The 19,748-nt window shown below is 40.7% G+C and overlaps 1 protein-coding gene across 3 annotated transcripts in view; it reads left to right on the top strand.

Annotated features, from left to right (window-relative positions):
• LOC124719898 (neprilysin-2-like) overlaps window positions 1–19,748 on the top strand; it is a 252,554-nt gene that overhangs the window by 137,848 nt on the left and 94,958 nt on the right. The gene's annotated exons all lie outside the window — the stretch shown is intronic.

The raw sequence follows: 19,748 nt of genomic DNA, 5'->3' as shown, positions 1-19,748 counted from the left end.
TCCTCTGCAAACTACTCCTCCAGCTTCCTCTTGTTCCTCCTCCTGTTTACTCTTGCTTGTATTTCTAGACTCTTTACAGCCCTATCTGCAGCCCGAAGGTGTTCCTTGTCTAAAGCAAGCATCGCTCGTACCATGTTAGAACCTATCTTCATTCCCATATTTCTAAATACCTTGCACCTTACAATGTTGCCATCATTGAAAGTCGCAACAGCATCATACACACCAAAGTGAAGTGTTTCTATTCCAACAAATACAGTCTTGGGGATTCTCGACCATATAACACTATTTACACTTTCATTGGGGTTTTGAGTTTTTCCGCGAATACACTTTTTCAACAGTTCAGGTGCTGCTAAGTCTCTGAAAATAGGTTTTATCACTTACATTATTACATGAGGCAGACTATGCTTATGAGTGTAAACTTCACCAGTTAGCAATTCTTTGTTATATTTACACCAACTGTCTTCTTCTTTGGGACACAAGCTATGTTGGGAATTTTCATTGGTTGAAGAAGTATGAAAAAAAAGAGCCCAAACAGCCTTCTTCATTTCGTCGACACTTTGTGTATTTTGCCTAACAGCCATTCCATAATAGTTCTGTATCTTGTCAATTACACTGTCGGTTAACCTTCCCTTCCCATCCAACCCTTTACCATCACTGAGTTTTTGTTTTTTGTACGAAGCTTTCAGTCGCCGAAGTCTTGTTCCCATTCGCTTCTGTACGTGTCCAATACACTCAAATTTCTGCACTACAACATCATCACCATAGGGCTTCAGTCCTTGAACATATTTGAAACTTTTAGAATCACCGTCACCAAGGTAATTAACATATCGCACTTTATCACACGCCTCAGAACGCTGGAATATACTGGCAACACCAGCCACTTCCATTCCTCCACAATTATTTTCATGTGTACCTTTATATTTTTGTGAACATCTACAATACTTTGACATTACTGCTACATCTAAAACTTTCCCTGTATACATACTGGTGGCAGATACTACACCATGAAGAGATGTGTGTCCCCGTTTATGCCAGGTACCATCGAATGCTGCAATCAAATCTCTGTTACCATTATTTTCCATTACTGCCTCTTCCACAGCGTTCTTCATAGATTCTATACAGACATCTTCTACTTTAGACCCTATTAATTTATTATAGGTCGTAAACTTGGTTGGGGGATTTGGAAGATTCATGATGCCACAGAAAATTGCACCTGCAGTAGCACCCTTACCAATTGAACGCAAGGAATAAACAAATCTAATGTTGTGTTCGTAGATTTTGCTACCATTTTCTTCAGTTGCAGTTACTGCAACACTGTTCCAAAAGGTGGTCATGTATGAACACTTATCACATTTCAGTTGTATTTCACTAGCAATTCCTACATGCTTTATTATGGAGAGTTTCAGACCAACTTCACTACAATGAATACATCTTACACAGTTTGAAAAAATTCCTTTGAGAACCGACATATCAAATATTTCATTCACATCCGATTCGCCCATAAAACATTCATAGTTTTCACTCATTGAACCAAGCTTCTTCTGTGAAGTATTTCTTTCCCACTTTGACTGCTATGGGCAGGTGTACTTGAGAGGTTAGGTTCACTCACTTGGTTATCGTCTTTATTGTTTACAGTAATAACACATACCTTTGACTTTCCAACATTTCTCCTTTTCTTAAAAGCCTTCAGAGGATTTCTAATAACTTTACTTTTACTCATTATTATACTTCAACAAAACAGAGACTCAAGAAACTGAATTAATTACGAATATTTTCGAGATAACGACAGAGTAAATAAACATGAAACAATCGACAATCACACCAGCGATATATATTGAACCATCACAGGTTAGCCACAACACATACTTTATCTCACATCACTAAAATGTACCTGATGAACACGGACGTTAATAATAACACCATTTGACAGCAGTTTAACAGCGCCACAGTGGGTCACGCCCATGTTGAACACATTTCCAAAAAAAATTAAAAATAATTGTAGTCTTCGGAATTGAATAAATTGTATATCTATTAAAAGGTAATAGTCTGCAGATTCAGAAAACGCAAAAAAGTAAAAATTGAACTTTTCATGATTTTGAGCCTTTCCGGAGCCCCTTAACAAGATTTAATTGAGTTTGAACGTGGTCTTATAGTCGGTGTGTGACCAATGGGTCCCAGCATCTCTGAGGTAGCAATGAACTGGGTATTTTCCCGTACGACCATTTCACGAGTGTACTGTGAATATCAGGAACCCGGCAAAACATCAAATCTCCGACATTTCTGAGGCCAGAAAAAGATTCTGCAAGAACGGGACCAATGACGACTGAAGACAGAAGTGCAATCTTAGCGCAAAATACTACAGATTTCAATGCTGGGCCATCAACAAGTGTCTCCGTGCGCACCATTCGACGAAACATCATCGATATGGACTTTTGGAGCCGAAGGCCCACTCATGTGCCCTTGATGACTGCACAACACAAAGCTTTACGCCTCGCCTGGCCCGTGAACACCGATAATGGGCTGTTGAAGAATGGAAAAATGTTGCCTGGGTGGACGAGTCTCGTTTCAAATTGTATTGAGCGGATGGACGTTAACGGGTATGGCGACAACCTCATGAATCTGTGGACCCTGCATGTCAGCATGGTGTAGGGCGTGTGTAGTTGGAGTGATATAGGACTCCAGTTACGACTCTGACAGGTGACAGTACGATAGCATCCTGTCTGATCACCTGCATCCATTCATGTCCATTGTGCATTCCGATGGACGTGGGCAATTCCAGCAGGACAATGCGGCACTCCACACGTCCAGAATTGCTACAGAATGGCTCCATGAACACTTTTATGAGTTTAAACACTTCCGCTGGCCACCAAACTCCACAGACATGAAAATTATTGAGTGTATCTGGGATGCTTTGTAACGTGCTGTTCAGAAGAGGTCTCCCTGTCTCACTCCCTTCTCAATCACTGCTTCACTTTCATGCCCTCGACGTACCTGCTGTGTGGTTTCTGTAAAAGTTCTAAACAGCCCATCGCTCCCTGGATTGTACCTCTGCTGCCTACAGAATTTCAAAGATAGTGTTCAAGTCAACATTGTCAAAAGCTTTCTCTACGTCTACAAATGATATAAACGTACATTTTCCTTTCAGTAACCTATCTTCTAAGGTAGGTCGAAGGGTAAGTATTGCCTCGCGTGTTCCTACATTTCTTTAGTATCTCAAATGATCTCAATGCGGTCTTTTTTGTTTCTACCAGTTTTGGCATCCTTCTATAAAGAAGTCGTGTTAGTATTTTGCAACCATGACATATTAAACTAATAGTTCTATACTATTCACACCTATTAGCAAGAGCTTTGTTGGAATTGGAATAATACATTCTTTTTTAGAAGTGTGAGAGTATTGCGCCTGTCTCAATGAAACTTGCACACTACATGGTTGGGTTTCCTAAGGCTGTCAGTAGGTCTGACGGAATGTCGTCTACTGCTGGAGCCTTGTTTCGACTTACGACTTTCAGTGCTCCGTCAAATTCTTTTCGCAATATCATAACTTCCATCTCACCTTTATTTACGTCCTCTTACGTTTCCACAAAATTGCCTGCAAGTTCATCCCGCATGTGTATACCCTCTATATACTCATTCCACCTTTCAGCTTACCCTTCTTTGCTTAGGACTGGTTTTCCATCTGAGATCTTGATATTCATACCACTGCTTCTCTTTTCTTCAAAGGCCTCTTTAATTTTCTTGTAGACAGTATCTCTCTTTCCGCTAATGATATGTGCTTATAAATCCTTAGTTTTCTCCTCTAGCCGTTCCTGCTTAGCCATTTTGCACTTCCTTTCAATCTTATCTTTTAGACGTTTGTATTTCCTTTCGCCACCTTCATTTGCTGCATTTTTGTATTTTCTCCTTTCATTAATTAATTACTATTTCGCCCCTCAAAACTGCCTATTCGCCTTCCATTGTATTCCTTTCCCCTCTTCCACTCAATCGTTCCCTAAAGCTCCCTCTAAAACTCCGAACAACCTTTGGTTCTTTAAACTTATCCAGGTCCCATATCGTTAATTTTCTATCTTTTTTCAATTTCTTTAGTTTTAATTTAGAGTTCATGACCAATAGGCCCATATTGTGGTCACAGTCCACATCTGCCCCCGGAAATATCTTACAATTTAAAATCCAGTTGTGAAATATCTGTCTTAGCATCACAATTGAGTCTGAAACCTTCCAGTGTCTCAGGTCTCTTCCACACATACAGCTTTCTTCCATTAATCTTAAACCAAGTGTTAGCGATGATTAAATTATGTTCTGTGCAAAATTCTAGAAGGTGGTTTCCTCTTTCCACCATCCTATTACTTTTCCTTCTCTTCCTTTCGCTTCTATCGAATTTCAATCCTTCATCACAGTTAAATTTTCATCTCCCTTAACTATTTGAATAATTTATTTTGTCTGATGGTACATTTCTTCAATCTCTTCATCACTTACGGAGCTAGTTGGAATATAAGCTAGCACTATCATGGCAGTTGTGAGCTTTGTGTCTTTTTTGGCTACAATAATGCGTTCACTATGCAGTTCATAGTAGCTTACCAGCATTCTTATTTTTCATTCATTATTAAGGGCATTGCTGCACCACCCCTATTTGATTTTGTATTTATAGCTCTGTATTCGCCTGACCAGACGTCCTGTTCCTCTTGCCACCAAACTTCACTAATGCCCACTAAATCTACCGTCAACTGACCCATTTCCCTGGCTAAATTTTATAATCTACGTACAAAATTAAACGATCCAATATTCCACACTTCGATCTGTACAATGCCAGTTTTGGTTCTCTTTGTGACAACGTCCTCCTGTGTAGTCCTGGTGTTCCGAATGAGGAGACTAATTTACCTCCAAAATATTGTACTAAAGGTAATGCCGTCATCATCTAACCATACAGGAGAGCTGATGTGCTCGGGAAATATTATGTTTGTAGTGTTCTCTTGCTTCAGCCGTTTGCAGTACCAGCATAGCAAGGCCATTTTGGTTCATGTTATAAGGCCAGGGTAGTCACTCATGCTGGCTGTTGCCCCTGCAATCACTGAAAAAGCTGCTGCCTCTCTTCAGGAACCACATGTTTGCCTGACCTCTCAACAGTTACCCCTTCAATGTGGTTGCGCCTACAGTACATCTATCTTTATCGCTGATGCACGCAAACCAACCAACAAGGGCAAGATCTATCGTTCATGGGGAGGTCGGGGTCACCAACGTCTTACACTATTTTTAATGCGAGCACTACCTTCCTTGTCTCCCACTGTTACGGTTCCCTCTAGGTTCTTATACATACTGCATACTACTCATCGTTCTCCATAGTTTTCTTCCCTTTTTCTCAGAATTTCGAACATCTTGCACCATTTTGCATTGCTGAAGGCCTTTTTCAGGTCAACATATTCTACGAACGTGTCTTGATTTTTTTTTTTTTTTCGTTCTTGCTTCCATTATCAAACACGACGTCAAAACTGCCTCTCTCGTGCCTTTACCTCTCATAAAGCCCAACTGATAATCATCTAACAGATCTTAAATTTTCTTTTCCATTCTTCTCTATACTATTCTCGTCAGCAACTTGGAAACATGATGTGTTACGGGGACTGTGCGGTAATTCTCGCACTTGGTGGGTGTTAATATCTTCTTAATTGTGTGGCAGATGTTTTTCCGAAAGTCTGGTGGTATTTCGCCAGTCTCATATATTGTACACGCCAACGTGAATAGTCGTTATGTTCCTACTCCTGTATTTCTGATAGTAATAGCAAATGACTTGTTCAGGATTCACAAGTGGGGGAGATATATATGGAATTACCTGGAGACACGGAAAGATAACAGCTGGGTTACGTCATGGTGAGAGAGAAACTCCTAAACTAGATATAGCAGTGCATGGCGTACCCAGGAGGAGACGCAGATTCAGTTCAAAATTTAATAACGAGGAAGAGTAGACTGAAGTGGACAAACGACGATGTATGTTTTAAGTTTTTTGATGCTGCAGATACTGTGATAATGAATATTACAGTAACTAGTTCAACTAAAGAGAAATGGACATCCGTCAGAAATTGGACAGACACTTATTGGCACAAGGAAGGAAACTAGGAATAAACAACAAGTTTACTGTTACCAATTTTTTTATTTCCACAATGCGTTTCCATGGTTGGAACCTCAGTGATAAGGCGTGTATTAATATGGCATGAGTGTGTTGTGTTAAGACTGTGGGGTAATCAGTGGCGGCATCTCCATTGGTCACAGGCTCCTTTCTCTGTCGTAATACGTCACATACACACCGTCGCATCTAGTTACTAGACGACATCTTTGCGTACAAAGTGTGGTAGTGTGTATTTAATGTGCATATAGACGTGAGAACAATATTGATGCATTTTAAGCAGCAAGATAGTTATGCAGTAGTGCTAATATGGAACCAACTATTACAAATTTAGAAATGCGCTGAGCCTGTCGAACTTTCGTCGAAAACGGGTGCTGCTTAACCTAATAATTTCTGTCAGTACCGCCAACACGCAAGCTCTATGCAGAGAGTTTAAATGTTGGAATATTTACTTCGAAGCTACACTGTGCTGGCAAAGGGTGAGAACTCTTACATAAAATACAAATTAATTATGCTCGAATTTTCGTAGAGCTCTTGCATATTACGATAAGCACGCAAGGTGTGTGCACTTTAATAAGTAATACAGACGATTACGTGCTGCAGTGTTTAATTTGAAGCTTCATTTTGCTTGAGAAACGTGAGGAATTTCAGATATAACACCATAAATAATAGACAATTTCTATTAAAAAATTTTATTTTCGGGTTATCGACCCTGTCTTCGTCTCTGAAGATGTCACATCTCTCAGTGACTGTATCTGCTTATCTCATGAGTGTGTGTGTATATATATATATATATATATATATATATGTCGGTCTGCAGTTCAAGTGATATGTCATAATAAAACACCTTCTTCCCTTCTCAAATCGACGGGATGTAAGGTCTTCCTTCCAAAAACCAGACTCCTTCTTCCTAACATTCTTTCCGTTCGTCTTTACAGTATGTTGCGTGAGTCACATCCTTTATTGCAAGAAGGTGTTATTTAATTTTTGATTAAAGGAAACCTTTTAGAGAACTTAGCACCATATTTCTGATTTCTAAATATTGCAATCTTTGTCAGAAGTTGTTTTGTATATAACCTCTAGTAGACCTGATTTACTTGTAATAAAAGTGATAATAGTGATTGATTACATTATGCTTAAGATGTGCTGTATTTATTCATCTTTAACCGGTGCTTGAGAACAATTTAGAAGTGAAACTATTTAATCTAAGGGTGTACTGAGGCTTACGTCAAAAATAGGCGAGCTAATTACATTCAGACTGTCTGTTTCTTCGTATGCTTGAGCGCTTAGCGATGTATTTTAGCTAACACGTATTTTTTTGCAGTTATAAGCCTGGTTAGGTTAGTTTTACAATACCGACCTCATTTTGGCCGTCTCTAAAAAGTCAACTGTTTTTTGTAATTATTCTAGAACAGAAATAACATTATAGACAATCATGTTTTAGGCACTCATTTGATAGCTATGTGTGTATGTGGAAAATAACGGTATGATACTTGATGTGAACATGGGAACGATTTCAATTGTAGACGTACTTTTGCAGACAGTTTGGACTTGGAAAGAGTATTTTGATACTCGACAACTGTCATAGTTGCAGAAAATGCTCAGCTCTTATTTGAAATTGTTTAGGCATGGAAATTGCGTTGGAGTGCTTACTTAACAAATGGTGCAAATGGCTCTGAGCACTATGGGACTCAACTGCTGTGGTTATTAGTCCCCTAGAACTTAGAACTACTTAAACCTAACTAACCTAAGGACAGCACACAACACCCAACCATCACGAGGCAGAGAAAATCCCTGACCCCGCCGGGAATCGAACCCGGGAACCCGGGCGTGGGAAGCGAGAACGCTACCGCACGACCACGAGATGCGGGCTGCTTACTTAACAGTTCACAATCATAGATAGTTCCTAATATCCTGACTGTGTGTGATGTGGAAATTAAAATTACAACATTCGACACAAACATTGAAATTTTTTGCACTGCATACGTATTTTTGCAGACATTTAGGAATCTTGTGGCATTTGACAAGTACCATAGATGAGGATAATAATGAATTTGATGCCCTTTTGTGTCATATACCACATGTGTAGCATAGATCGAACCTTGAAATTTTTACCAGTTCCGACATCTCCTGGTGATAGTAAGTTTCTCATGGCACAAAGATCAAACAATTAACGTTTTTACTAATGGTGTCACCTGTTGGTGACAGTAAGCAACTGTGACATGAAACAGCAGTTGCTTTTATTTTGCGTTTTGAGGGTTTTCAGAATGTCATTTAAAGAAAACTCATTTTCGATAACTATGCATTACTAATTGGTTAATTACATTTTGTAATTTTTGATTCTTAATTATTTTTAGAGTGTATGTTAAATACTCTTTCCAGTATTCCAAAATGTGTGATATATAGCTTGGAATGAAATTTAGTGATGTTACTCGTGAACCAATCCCTAAACTGTTTTTTTAAGTCAGCAATGCAAATGTAGTTTCTCATGTTACACAGTTCAGATACTTTGACATATTTTTTGATAAGTATTTGGAAAACTTTTGGCCATATAGAGACAGATTATAATTGGCTCTTTCATTTTAATAATGACTAAAATACTAGACTCTGATAGGAGGAGAGGAGAGGTAGGTCTGTGATCTGTTTTTTGATGAATAATTGATGTCATTTGGATGCTTTTGAGCACAGGTGATATGAGGCTAAGTTGTAATTGACTCGTATAGGAGAAGAAAAGAGAGAGAGTTATGTTGTTTCTTGTAAATAATTCAAATAATTGGGAAGCTTTTGAGCATAACCCAGAGGTGGACAACTGGCTCTTTAATTTTAATGGTATCAATGCTAGGCTATGATAAATGGTGAAGGGAGGGAGGTAGTTACATTATTCAGCGTGTGTGTGCACTATTTTCTATAAATAATATACATCTTTGAATGTGGAACGATTTTTAGGTGCCATTTTAATATATTGTGTTTGAAATACAGAGTTTGTGTGAGTACATAACTATCTTTGACCTTCAAGTTGAGGTTATGTAATTTTTTCTGCCTATCTGGCACATCATTTTAATGCTATGGTCTAATTGATAGGATACAAGGCTGAGGACTAAGGGAAGGAGTTTTAGTTATTCCTCAGCACAGTTGGATAAATTCCACGACCTTGTATTTTTTCAGTGGTTATTCGTTATAATTCTGTGCTATGAATGGCTGCTGATAAGGAACAGAGGGGGAGGAGGAGAGGGTTTTTGATTTCTGTTAACACCATTGGCTTAGTTACATGAACTTCAATTATTGATTGGTGCTTTAATTTCTCATACTGGTCAATGACTGGTTGAAGACAATAATTACTGCACTGTGATTGGTTGGAGATGGGGGAGGGGAGAGGGTGTTTAATTTCCCACTTACACAGTTATCCTATTTCCTCCATCTTGGAATCTTGATTGATTGTTTATTTTCAGTACTGCCCTATGATTGGTTGCTGCTAAAAGGGGGAGAAAGGGAGAGAACTGGCTTCCCACTGATCGGGATGATGATATCACTGATGACATCAGTAAGTCATTGACTTTGGTCACATGTTGTTAACGAAATATGGCAGACTGTCCCAATGTAACATGCCAAAATGTCACAATGTAAAGAAAGTGTTGTGGAATTAGCATAGCATTACTACTCATAGTATTTTAGGTTCACAGCCGTAATGAAGGTTAGCCTGTTCACAGAGTGTGACGATGCTAACGATATAGGAAGGTGACTCAACTTCTAAGAACGAGATGAGCCCAGTTAACATAGGAACACAATATAGCAACCATGGACTACTGTGGTTTGTAACTAACATCCACTCCAAAGAAAATGGGCTGTATACAGTCACCCAGTAGTATTTTACATAATTTAAGTTTAGTTATGTAAAAATTGGTAATGTTGACTTGTACTGTTGTAAATAGTCACAGTCCTACAGATAAGTCAAATCCGCATTCTTGTCGGCATCTTCTAGGAATTGAGAGTTGCGTGCTGGCCACAATTTGTTCCCTAACTGTTCTGAAGTGCTTATGCACAATATTTTTCATAGGAAAGTTCGCAAGGACATGGAATTTGTAAACCTAGCAATAACACTGGAAAATGTTTCAGTAATTATTGTTCCATACCATTTTAGCGAATGTAAATATGTTTATTAAACATCTCAAGTTATAGAAATCGACCTATGAACCATCCCGACTCTTCTTTTAGTAGTCCTCCAAATCACCTTTCAGTTTACTCGCGCATTTGCTAAGATGGTGGTGGAACACTTGCTCTATGCAAAGTAACACCATCATCTCTGAGGCAAAGACCCCTCAAATTAATGTAGCAACAAAGATTAACAGCCTTAATAACTCGTGGTTTGGCCGCCAGGCTAGCCGAAGTCTGTGCACAGCTGGTGTGTATGGCCCTCTTTTGCCGCTTAAGCCGGTCAGCACTCTGCTGAAGCCTTGCCTATCTCCATGCCCCAGTCGACCCACTATGGTGACCTCCCATCTTCCTATGATCAAATCGACTTCTGCAGCGTCTGTTTCAGAACTATGCTCCGAACATCAGACTTTCTGATTAGTGGTCCATCACACTGCACTTTCACTTAAACACACTAACTCCTTGCCAGCCTCCTTGAGTATGCTACCAGATCTTAAAATCGACATGATCCGATGTTTTGGCTCTCCTACTATCCGCCAGGAAAGACGCTGTTGTTACCGAGTCACACTGAAAACTGACGGCAAGGTTAGTAACTATTGCCCTATGTAGGCATCATACCATATACGACGCCCCTGCGTCTGGGCCTGTGACGCCGTCCCTGGTAGAAGACTGGTGCCAACGATGTACTGCAGTCGGAGACTATCCTCGGACCACCAAGGAGCATGTGGTTAAATTTAACGAGACCCTGATAGTCGCTGATATGTCTGATTTCTAGAACAGTCTTTATAGGAGAGAAATTGCTCCTTGTTTGGCAGGCAACTTGTTTAATAGAGACAAGGGTTTTCCTCTTAGAAGGGCGTTCTTTCTGGCATCGAGGGTAGCACCTTGCTTAGCGCCTACGTAAGTAACAGACGGAACTGAACAGGTAGATACAAAGAGTCATGGTTATGGCCAGACAGATGCAGTCTGATCCAGTGGCTGTCTGCAAGTAGTTACTACTGTGGCCAAAAGCTGCCAGCATCTTATTGACTGTAGAGGGATCAAGAAAAATGTACACACTCTTTGGCAGTCATTATTAACGGAACAAAGTGACATACCGTTAAAATTCTTCCACAGGGGGAAAGTCGTTTTGCGTGTCCAAAGTGACTCCAGCAGCAGCCAAACATCGCCGATGCCGTTGAACTGTTGGCCGAACTACGGCTGTCAGTGCCCACAAAGGGTACCTCGGTGGTTTCTCGTAGCTCGTTCAGTGTAGCTGACTTGGTGTTGATAAACTTTATTTTTCAAGGTCCTCCATAAGTGGAAGTCACGAGGTGTGAGGTCTGGAGACCGTGGTGGGCAGTCAGCAGCTCCTATTCGACCTCTGCATCGTCCAGGAAGATTTTCATCAAAGTAGGCTCTTACATCTCTGTGGTAGTGAGACGAGCGCTATCTTGTTGTGGGTAAAATCTTTCATTTCCAAACATGTCGCGGGTTATAGGTAAAACGGATGTTTGCAGCATATGGAGATCCACCAGTTACGGTAACTTCGAAGAAGAATGGGTCAATCAGGCAATATGATGAGAGACTACACCACACAGTAACACACAGTAGATGTACATGTTTGTCCAAGTGAACATGAGGATTTTCAGGAGCCCAGCACACGCAGCTGTGGTGGTTTACAGTACCATTCAGCTCAAATTACAGCTCGTCAGGTTACATAGCCATCCCTGCAAATCGGTCATCCTCGCGGGTCATGCCTTCAAACCACTCTCACTACACCATCCTTCAATCCTGGTCGTCCCCATTCATAGCGTGCAGCGATCTTGGAAGTACACTTTCCACTTTGCAGCCTTCAGAATTGGTCGTACGCTTGATCGGCTTACGCCTCTTCCGTGTACGCCCTGCTTCACAGGTTTCTGAGGTGATCTAGTAGTGTGTTGCATCACAGCAGCGCTGGAGGCTGGACTTGTGGATGTTGTTGGTCGACGAGACCTTTCCTGAACAGTACCGTCAGCTTCAAATTTATCCCGAATACGATATACTGTTGTATGTGTTTGTGGCTGAGACCTAAACCTCCAGATTTCAGACACTGTGATCGATACCAAACGTTGTATGTCTACAGAGTATCAACCAGAACTCCGTACTGTGTGCTGTCGTCCAGTAGAACGGGCGTAAACGTTAATTAAAAGTGACACCAGAACTACCAGAGCACAGGAAAGCATAACTGTGAGTGACTAATGTGTGTATCTTTTGTGGGGAAGTTGGTAGAGCGTTAGATCCTCGTACCAAGATTCCTGGATTCATACCCAAAAGATGACAACAATTATTTTTTATTGCATTCTGCTTCAAAGTGTTATACGGGACTATTAATAGTTCCGCACGTGTGGTGAAATTGTTTCTTTACCCTCATGTTCCGATTATTTATGTTTCTTCTGTGAAACTACAAATGCACGAGCTGCTTCATCACCAGTGGTGTCGCTTCTGTCGCACATGTCCGACGGAACATCACATCACATCACAAATGTGCTCTACAGGTTTCCTACGTTCAGTCAATGAAGCGAAAGCAGACTGCCAAAAGAACATTGCTACAAACTCCGAAAAGTCCTTTTACATTTCAGGAAAATGGTCTCCCACACAACAATTTCAAGCTTAAACAGTAAAGAAAATTGTCATCAGTGGGGTTTGAATGCAGGACCTCACCCTCTACGCACTCTCCCGCGCGAGATCTACAAAGCAATTATTCACAGAAGCGCTTTTTCTGTCCTCCGTCGTCCTGGTGTCACTTTTAATTATCGTTCACGCATGTTGTGCTGGAGGACAGCACGTACTATGAAGTACATCCACATCGAAGTACTGGTTGATACTCCATCGACATACAACGTTTGGTACCGATGTGGCTGTCACCTGGAGGTTTGGGTGTGACTTTTACGTCATCGCCGTTGTACGTTGTAGCCGCACTCCGTCGATCTGCTGTCGTCGACTTCTCTGAAGTAAGGTGTTGATCTTGTTATCTGCTGTATATGCCCAACTTTTCGTTATACCACGTGTCAGATTGACAGCCACAAACATCTTCACTGTAACGGCGACTAAATTTCAGGTTTTAATAATAAAAATTAATGTTGACATGTTGCACAGTCGATCACACTTCATTTGTTACTGCGTTACTGGATACAAGGTAGTTAATAACGTCTTTGGATATCAGTTATTATTTTAACTTCCTATTTCCGCCGTTACTGCTTACCGTCACTGCTTTTCATTCTGTGTTATTTCTGTCCGATTGGAGATGAAATATAAAACAGCTTTTAAGTCACAATTTACGCTTCGTCATATTTTAGAATCGACCCTTCCGTCATCCAGAGATACAATTTGCAGCTTGGCTATGATTATCATTGACTAGTACACACGCTACTGAGGGAATCACTTCAGTTTTTTATTAACAACACTTATATTAATTAAATGATCATGATGAATGCGTTTTGTGTGCAGGGAAAAGGAGGTTTGATCCTAGAACTGCTCTCAGCAATTACGGCAACTGAAATGTCCCTGCTTTTTATAGTTCGTCACTCAAACGAATTACAGCAAGGACTATGGTCCATTACTACACTTCGATACAGTCATTCAAACTTTGTTCGCTTTTACTTTCTCAAAGCTAAGTGCCAAATTCCGTTCTTACATTCAGTTTAACGTCCTTTCGTATAGTCAACAGATCCTATTATCGTTTATTCGGCATGTAATAGAATTTAATACTGAGCGCTACTTTTTCTCACGCACACAATTCCTGAGATACTTTTCGTTCGTGACCTTATGGCTATAGTCTGTCCCGTATAAATTAACTATAGCCAATTTTCTTGCAGTTTATCAAACGTGCCCTGATCCCTTCCGTTGCGCATCACACGGATATGCGGTTAAAGGCGCTGCAGTCTGGAACCGCAAGACCGCTACGGTCGCAGGTTCGAATCCTGCCTCGGGCATGGATGTTTGTGCTGTCCTTAGGTTAGTTAGGTTTAACTAGTTCTAAGTTCTATGGGACTAATAACCTCAGCAGTTGAGTCCCATAGTGCTCAGAGCCATTTGAACCATAAGAAGACAAAAGAAGGGGCGATCACTCGCTGTCAGCTGCAGCGGGACATTAAGCGGAGTCAGCGGCGACGAGCGAAAATGTGTACGGGATTCGATCCCAGGATCTCCTGCCTACTAGGCAGGTGCGGTAACCACTGCGCCGTCCGGGAGACAGCGTTACCGCTCGCACCTGCACGGACTGTCTCCGTTCGCCTCACGGCCCACCCACACTCCCCCCGAGCGCCACCTATCGGCAGTCCCTCCCTCTCCACTACAGTCCCGTTCGTTAGTCGGGGATTCCCACAGGAGGTCTGACGTATTTGTGCATCTGCACTGCAGAAGTTGGATCCATTGCCCAGCTAGGCTTCTCATATGAATGCGTGGTGTGTGTTCTTTCGGACACGTTCTAAAGAACAAACACCACGCATTCATGCCTTACTTCATTCATGGCTGCACTGTCATTTGCTGGATAACGAGCGACAAGACCTGTTGAGAAAACAATGGCTCACGCTACCACGCACAAGTGCATAGACCACAGATACCATAGACTGTGCATGATGTCATTTTACTGATACAAAATTGTCAGTCACGTGACTCGGGGCACGAAGCCGAGCAAGTCATTAAGCATTTATGGTGCACAATTTACCATATTTTTGTTACAGATCAAATGCTGTGCTTTTTACTAGGTGCAGAAGTGAAGACCTTCACAAATGCTCAGGTTAGATAGTTGTTTAATATCCTACAGATTAGGTAAAGTGACGAAAATCTCAGTTATGCAAGTTAAGCAAAATTCAGAAAACATACGTGCTTATTTTGCATAACTACATCTACATCTACATATATACTCCGATAGCCACCAAGCGGTGTGTGGCGGAATGCACAGTTCGCGCCCAAGTCATATTTTCCCCCCTCTGTACCACTCGCGGATCGCGCGAGGGAAAAACGACTGTCAGAACGCCTCAGTAAGAGCTCTAATTTCCCTTATCATTGAATGGTGATCATTGCGCCATTTGAAAGTTGGTGGTAACAATATATGCTCTACATAATTTAGTGAGCAGCCCCTTCCGTTTAGCGCGTCGTCTATCTGCAAGTGTGTCCCACTTCAAACTTTCTGTGAGATTTGTAACACTCTCGCGATGGCTAAATGTACCAGTCACAAATCTTGCCGCTCTTCTTTGGACCTTCTCAGTCTGATCCAACTGGTAAGCGTCCCATACAGACGAACAATACTCTAAGACTGGACGAACTAACGTATTGTAAGCAGTTTCCTTTGTTGAAGGACTGCATCGATTCAGGATTTTACCAATAAACCGCAATGTAGAGTTCGCCTTGCCCGCTACTTGTGTAATACCTCACATTATGCACTTCAAAGAATTTCCTTTCTCACAAACGCTTACTAAACCATTTCACACATATTGTTGCAGGATCGTTATAAAACTAATGCTGCACTCTAAATTTTTATTTTGTCTTCTGTTGAAGCTGCAAACTACAACAATTCACAGTGAAAAAAAAGAACAAGTACTCACTAAAGAACAGTCATTCTGCCGCTTGTTAGAAGAATTGTCAATATGTTTCAACTTGACCACATTTAAAAATGCTAACCACTGCTTTATTGTCAGAAATTTCGGAGAAGCTATGTTTACTGGACTACTACAAGTGTGAGAGTAGTATTACAGTTCCATCAACTGTCAAAATCAATGCTTTATCTCACCTATAAATCGGAGAAACTGTAACTGTCAGCCCCAATTCACGGACCGCGTAATGAAAGGAACTCGGGTTTCTGCCCCTAGTCACGTGACTTAGATGTTGGTTTCAAGCGTTAACACGGAAGAAGAAGGAACATGCGCTGTCAATGTTACATATGGCCTATGCAAAAGTGCAACGATATGTCATTTTCTTCCAAAGATATTAACTATTATAGAGTGTCTACATTACTCTGGAACCCTCTGTATAAGATAATACGTAGTTAAAAGATATTATGAAAACAGAACTGAGCTATTGTGACTATTGAGACTTTCATTAATTATTGAGAATTTTATTTTCTTATTAATATGAATGACGGTGCGAATGGAAAGTAAGATAATAATCATTTATTATCTTACTTTCGTTCCGTCATTCATATTAATAAACATGTTATGTCTATTAACTGAGTACACTTTAGCATGAGAACAGTGTACTGAGTAGGTGAGTCATAATCACGAGAAAGTCAACATTTTATGATAATTCTGTTATTTAACGTGGGACTTATTTTCATAAATGTGAATTTTCTAAATTTGACCGATTAGGAAATCGTTCATTAAAGCTTTTAAATTATGACTGATGAAAGGTAACAGACCTGGGATTGTGCTGATTAATAATAATATCGGGATGGCTAATGATGTATATCAGCCAGTAAGAGGACAGTACGTTCACCCATAATGCATGGACTAAAGAGTTGCTTCGTGAAGCCTAAAGAGTGCAGTTTGAAGCTTAGCCACCATCATGTTCGGATGCGGATGTAAGGAGCTCTGAATAAATGTGAGAACTCTGCAGAATAATGATTAACGTTTGACCGTGGAGTTCCGCTAAGTGTATGCGAACATGTGAGAAAAAAGAATACGTGAAATTCCGGTTTTAATTTGTAAACTATGACTTTTGAATAATCAAAATCGGCGTGGCAGGATATACAAGCCGTAACCACAAGTTGAACGTTGGTAGCGGTCAAATTGTGTAGTATGTGAGCAATCTCTCTGTCACAGATAATCCGTTTTGTTATTCTTTTTCGCATTAGATTTAGTGCGATGCCATAAGCTGGGATTACATGCGAATGTTGAAAATAGAACTGAAGAGCAGTATGGGCTTGACGGTGTTTGCATATCAAACAATTCCAGATACACCGAATTGAACTACCGTTCAATTAATCGCTCAGATAACTTGATATGGGAGAACATATGTTGCACCCATTGGATTTGTATAAAGCTACTGGTTCTACTACAGCTTCTTCCAGTAGAGGAACATCATTCGTTTTCAACAGGTAAGGCCTGTGGACCAGATTGCAGAAGAAGAAATTCACCACAGGATGAATGGACGCTTTCCGTATGACAACCAAACGTAACCGCGCCGTTATTGCATCCAAAACATATTGTTCCTCAGTGTGGCCAGACCTGGTGTTTGAGGGCAGTCACTGGTGGTGGTTTTCTGTTATGCCCAGTTCCAAGTGGCAGCGTCTGTGGTGGGTGTCGCACGTGCCGTGTAGACCTGAGGTGCTTGAGAGTCTATGGGAAGACAGTCTCCAACGTTTGCATCAGTTTTCAGTGGGACTCAGCTGCAGCATCGACTGTCCTGAGAAGGACGACGAGTGGATCACCAAAATATCTAGTCACGTTAAAGGAACCCGGAAGCGAAGATGCATCGAAATAAAGAATTCTTTTAACTTTGTTTACACCCCAGTCCTTTCAAAACCAGATTACGTGTGGTGTTCATACATCTGATGCATAAGAAGAAAGAGCATTCTCTTAGCAACTACAAAACCCCTTCTACCTGGTGTGAATTGTTCTGCGTTTATTCAGGCTGCAGCGGCCTTTCTTTGTTTTCACCCCATTTATTACTTGACCACTGCTTTTCAAGTTGGTGAACCTGCTGCTAAGCGTATGTAAGCGACAGCCAGCTGAATATCATTTCAGCGTAGTGCTTTCGTTTCACACGCCGTAGTGATTTGAAACAGCGCTTGATTTTAGGAAACAAGGTTATTGTGTTTGTAGTTGTCACCTACCACGGGAACGATGCTTTTCTGGACACATGTTCATAGGACCTTTTTTCCTGTGCGTCCAGTCAGGAATCTACCTTGCAGTTTGTCAGTTTTATTGATGTTCGCCCTGTATAGAGATAACCATCCCCTTCCACTGTCAGTCGCAGACGTTATAAAATCTATCTCTAGACTTAGCTAAGACTTAGCCAATAAATACTTGCTTGCTAGACACATACATGCAAGAAGTCAGAATCCCAACGAAAGCTTCAATAACTGTGAATGCAAACGTTTGCCCAAAAAAATTTCTGTGGGCGTAAAACCCATAAAAACTGGCTTCATGAATATAGCGTTGTGTTCCAGTGATGGATTAGCCAGCAGGCTGAAACTTTTCAGTGATGTAGGTACAGAACCTGGGGTGAACGTGATGAATGCGCTACTGTCAACTGACCAGCTGAGGAAGGTATAGTACAGGTAAGAGAAGAGGCCAAAATTCGAAAGATGGATTCCAAACGTAAGCTGCAGGATACACAAACGCACAACGCTGACAGCTATGAACCTGGCAAGTTTTAACTTTGAATGTAGGTTGAAAAGATTACATAAATGCTTTTTCCTGAAAGCATGAAATTTGTAACTTTAGGTACAACTTTCTGCGAAACTACTATATCTGTGTTAATGAAACTTGTTACAGAGATTAATTACATCTTTTTCATGAAATTATACTAGAATTATAGCAATCATGTAAAAGGTTTGGCAAGTGTCTTATTTTTTTTTAAGCTCTTAGCTTCCCAGTTCTTTTTTTTGTCACACATTGTCCCAGGTGCGGTCTGACGACCGCTATATTTAAATAACCATAAAAATTTCATCCTCCTAATTCAGTGGAACAGAGCTTGAAAATACAGTTTCAGCTGTAAGGTTCTTTTTATTTAGAACACAGGCGGTTTCGTGCTCTTACATGCCCATCATCAGGTGTTATAACTTTGGGATGTGACCCCCGAGCGCAGCGGTGGACGTGTACAGGATGCGGCGTATCACCAACGAGCGCAGAGCAAGATGAGACACCGCGTCCTGTACACGTCCACCGCAGCGATTGGGGTCGCAGCAAAAGGTTATAACACCTGATGATGAGCGCATAAGAGCTCGAAACCGGTCGTGTTCTAAATAAAAAGAACCTTTCAACTGAAGCGATATTTTAAAGCTTTGCTATAATGCTCAGTTGCACATGTTCCCCCGATAGGACTGTTTCAGTGGAACAATTCTGGTTTTATGTTAAAGGCTGTATTAACCAAAATATATTCAAAAAAATATTTAAGTTAATTTTTACAAAAGAAACACGTTTAAACAGAAAACTGTACAAAATGAACATAATATTACTTGATATTAATGCCATAAAAATTCAGATACCCGGCACTCGATTTTACGTATTGCTATATTTTCATTGCTTATTGTAGATGTAGAAACAAAAACATAAGGAACTCCTACAAATGATTCAAAAAATACAAATTGCATTAGTTCCTTTTAGGTGTTTAGTATTCCTCTCATAGACTTTCTTTGCACTCGCTGGAAAAGTTTGTAGCTTCTTGCAGCAACTGCAAACATAAGGTGTCTGTCTCGTCTTTCTTGGGTCGCTGGTGGAGTACGTTTTGCGTTTTCTGCAAATCATTCTACAACAACTTCTCCTCTCTGCTACACCCTAAAGGATGCACGAAATTGACGGGGTAT

The sequence above is a fragment of the Schistocerca piceifrons genome, chromosome 11 (assembly GCF_021461385.2).
Source record: "Schistocerca piceifrons isolate TAMUIC-IGC-003096 chromosome 11, iqSchPice1.1, whole genome shotgun sequence".
Taxonomy (NCBI): domain Eukaryota; kingdom Metazoa; phylum Arthropoda; class Insecta; order Orthoptera; family Acrididae; genus Schistocerca; species Schistocerca piceifrons.
Note: the sequence above shows the minus strand (reverse complement) of the source record. Positions and strands in the feature narration are given on the sequence as shown.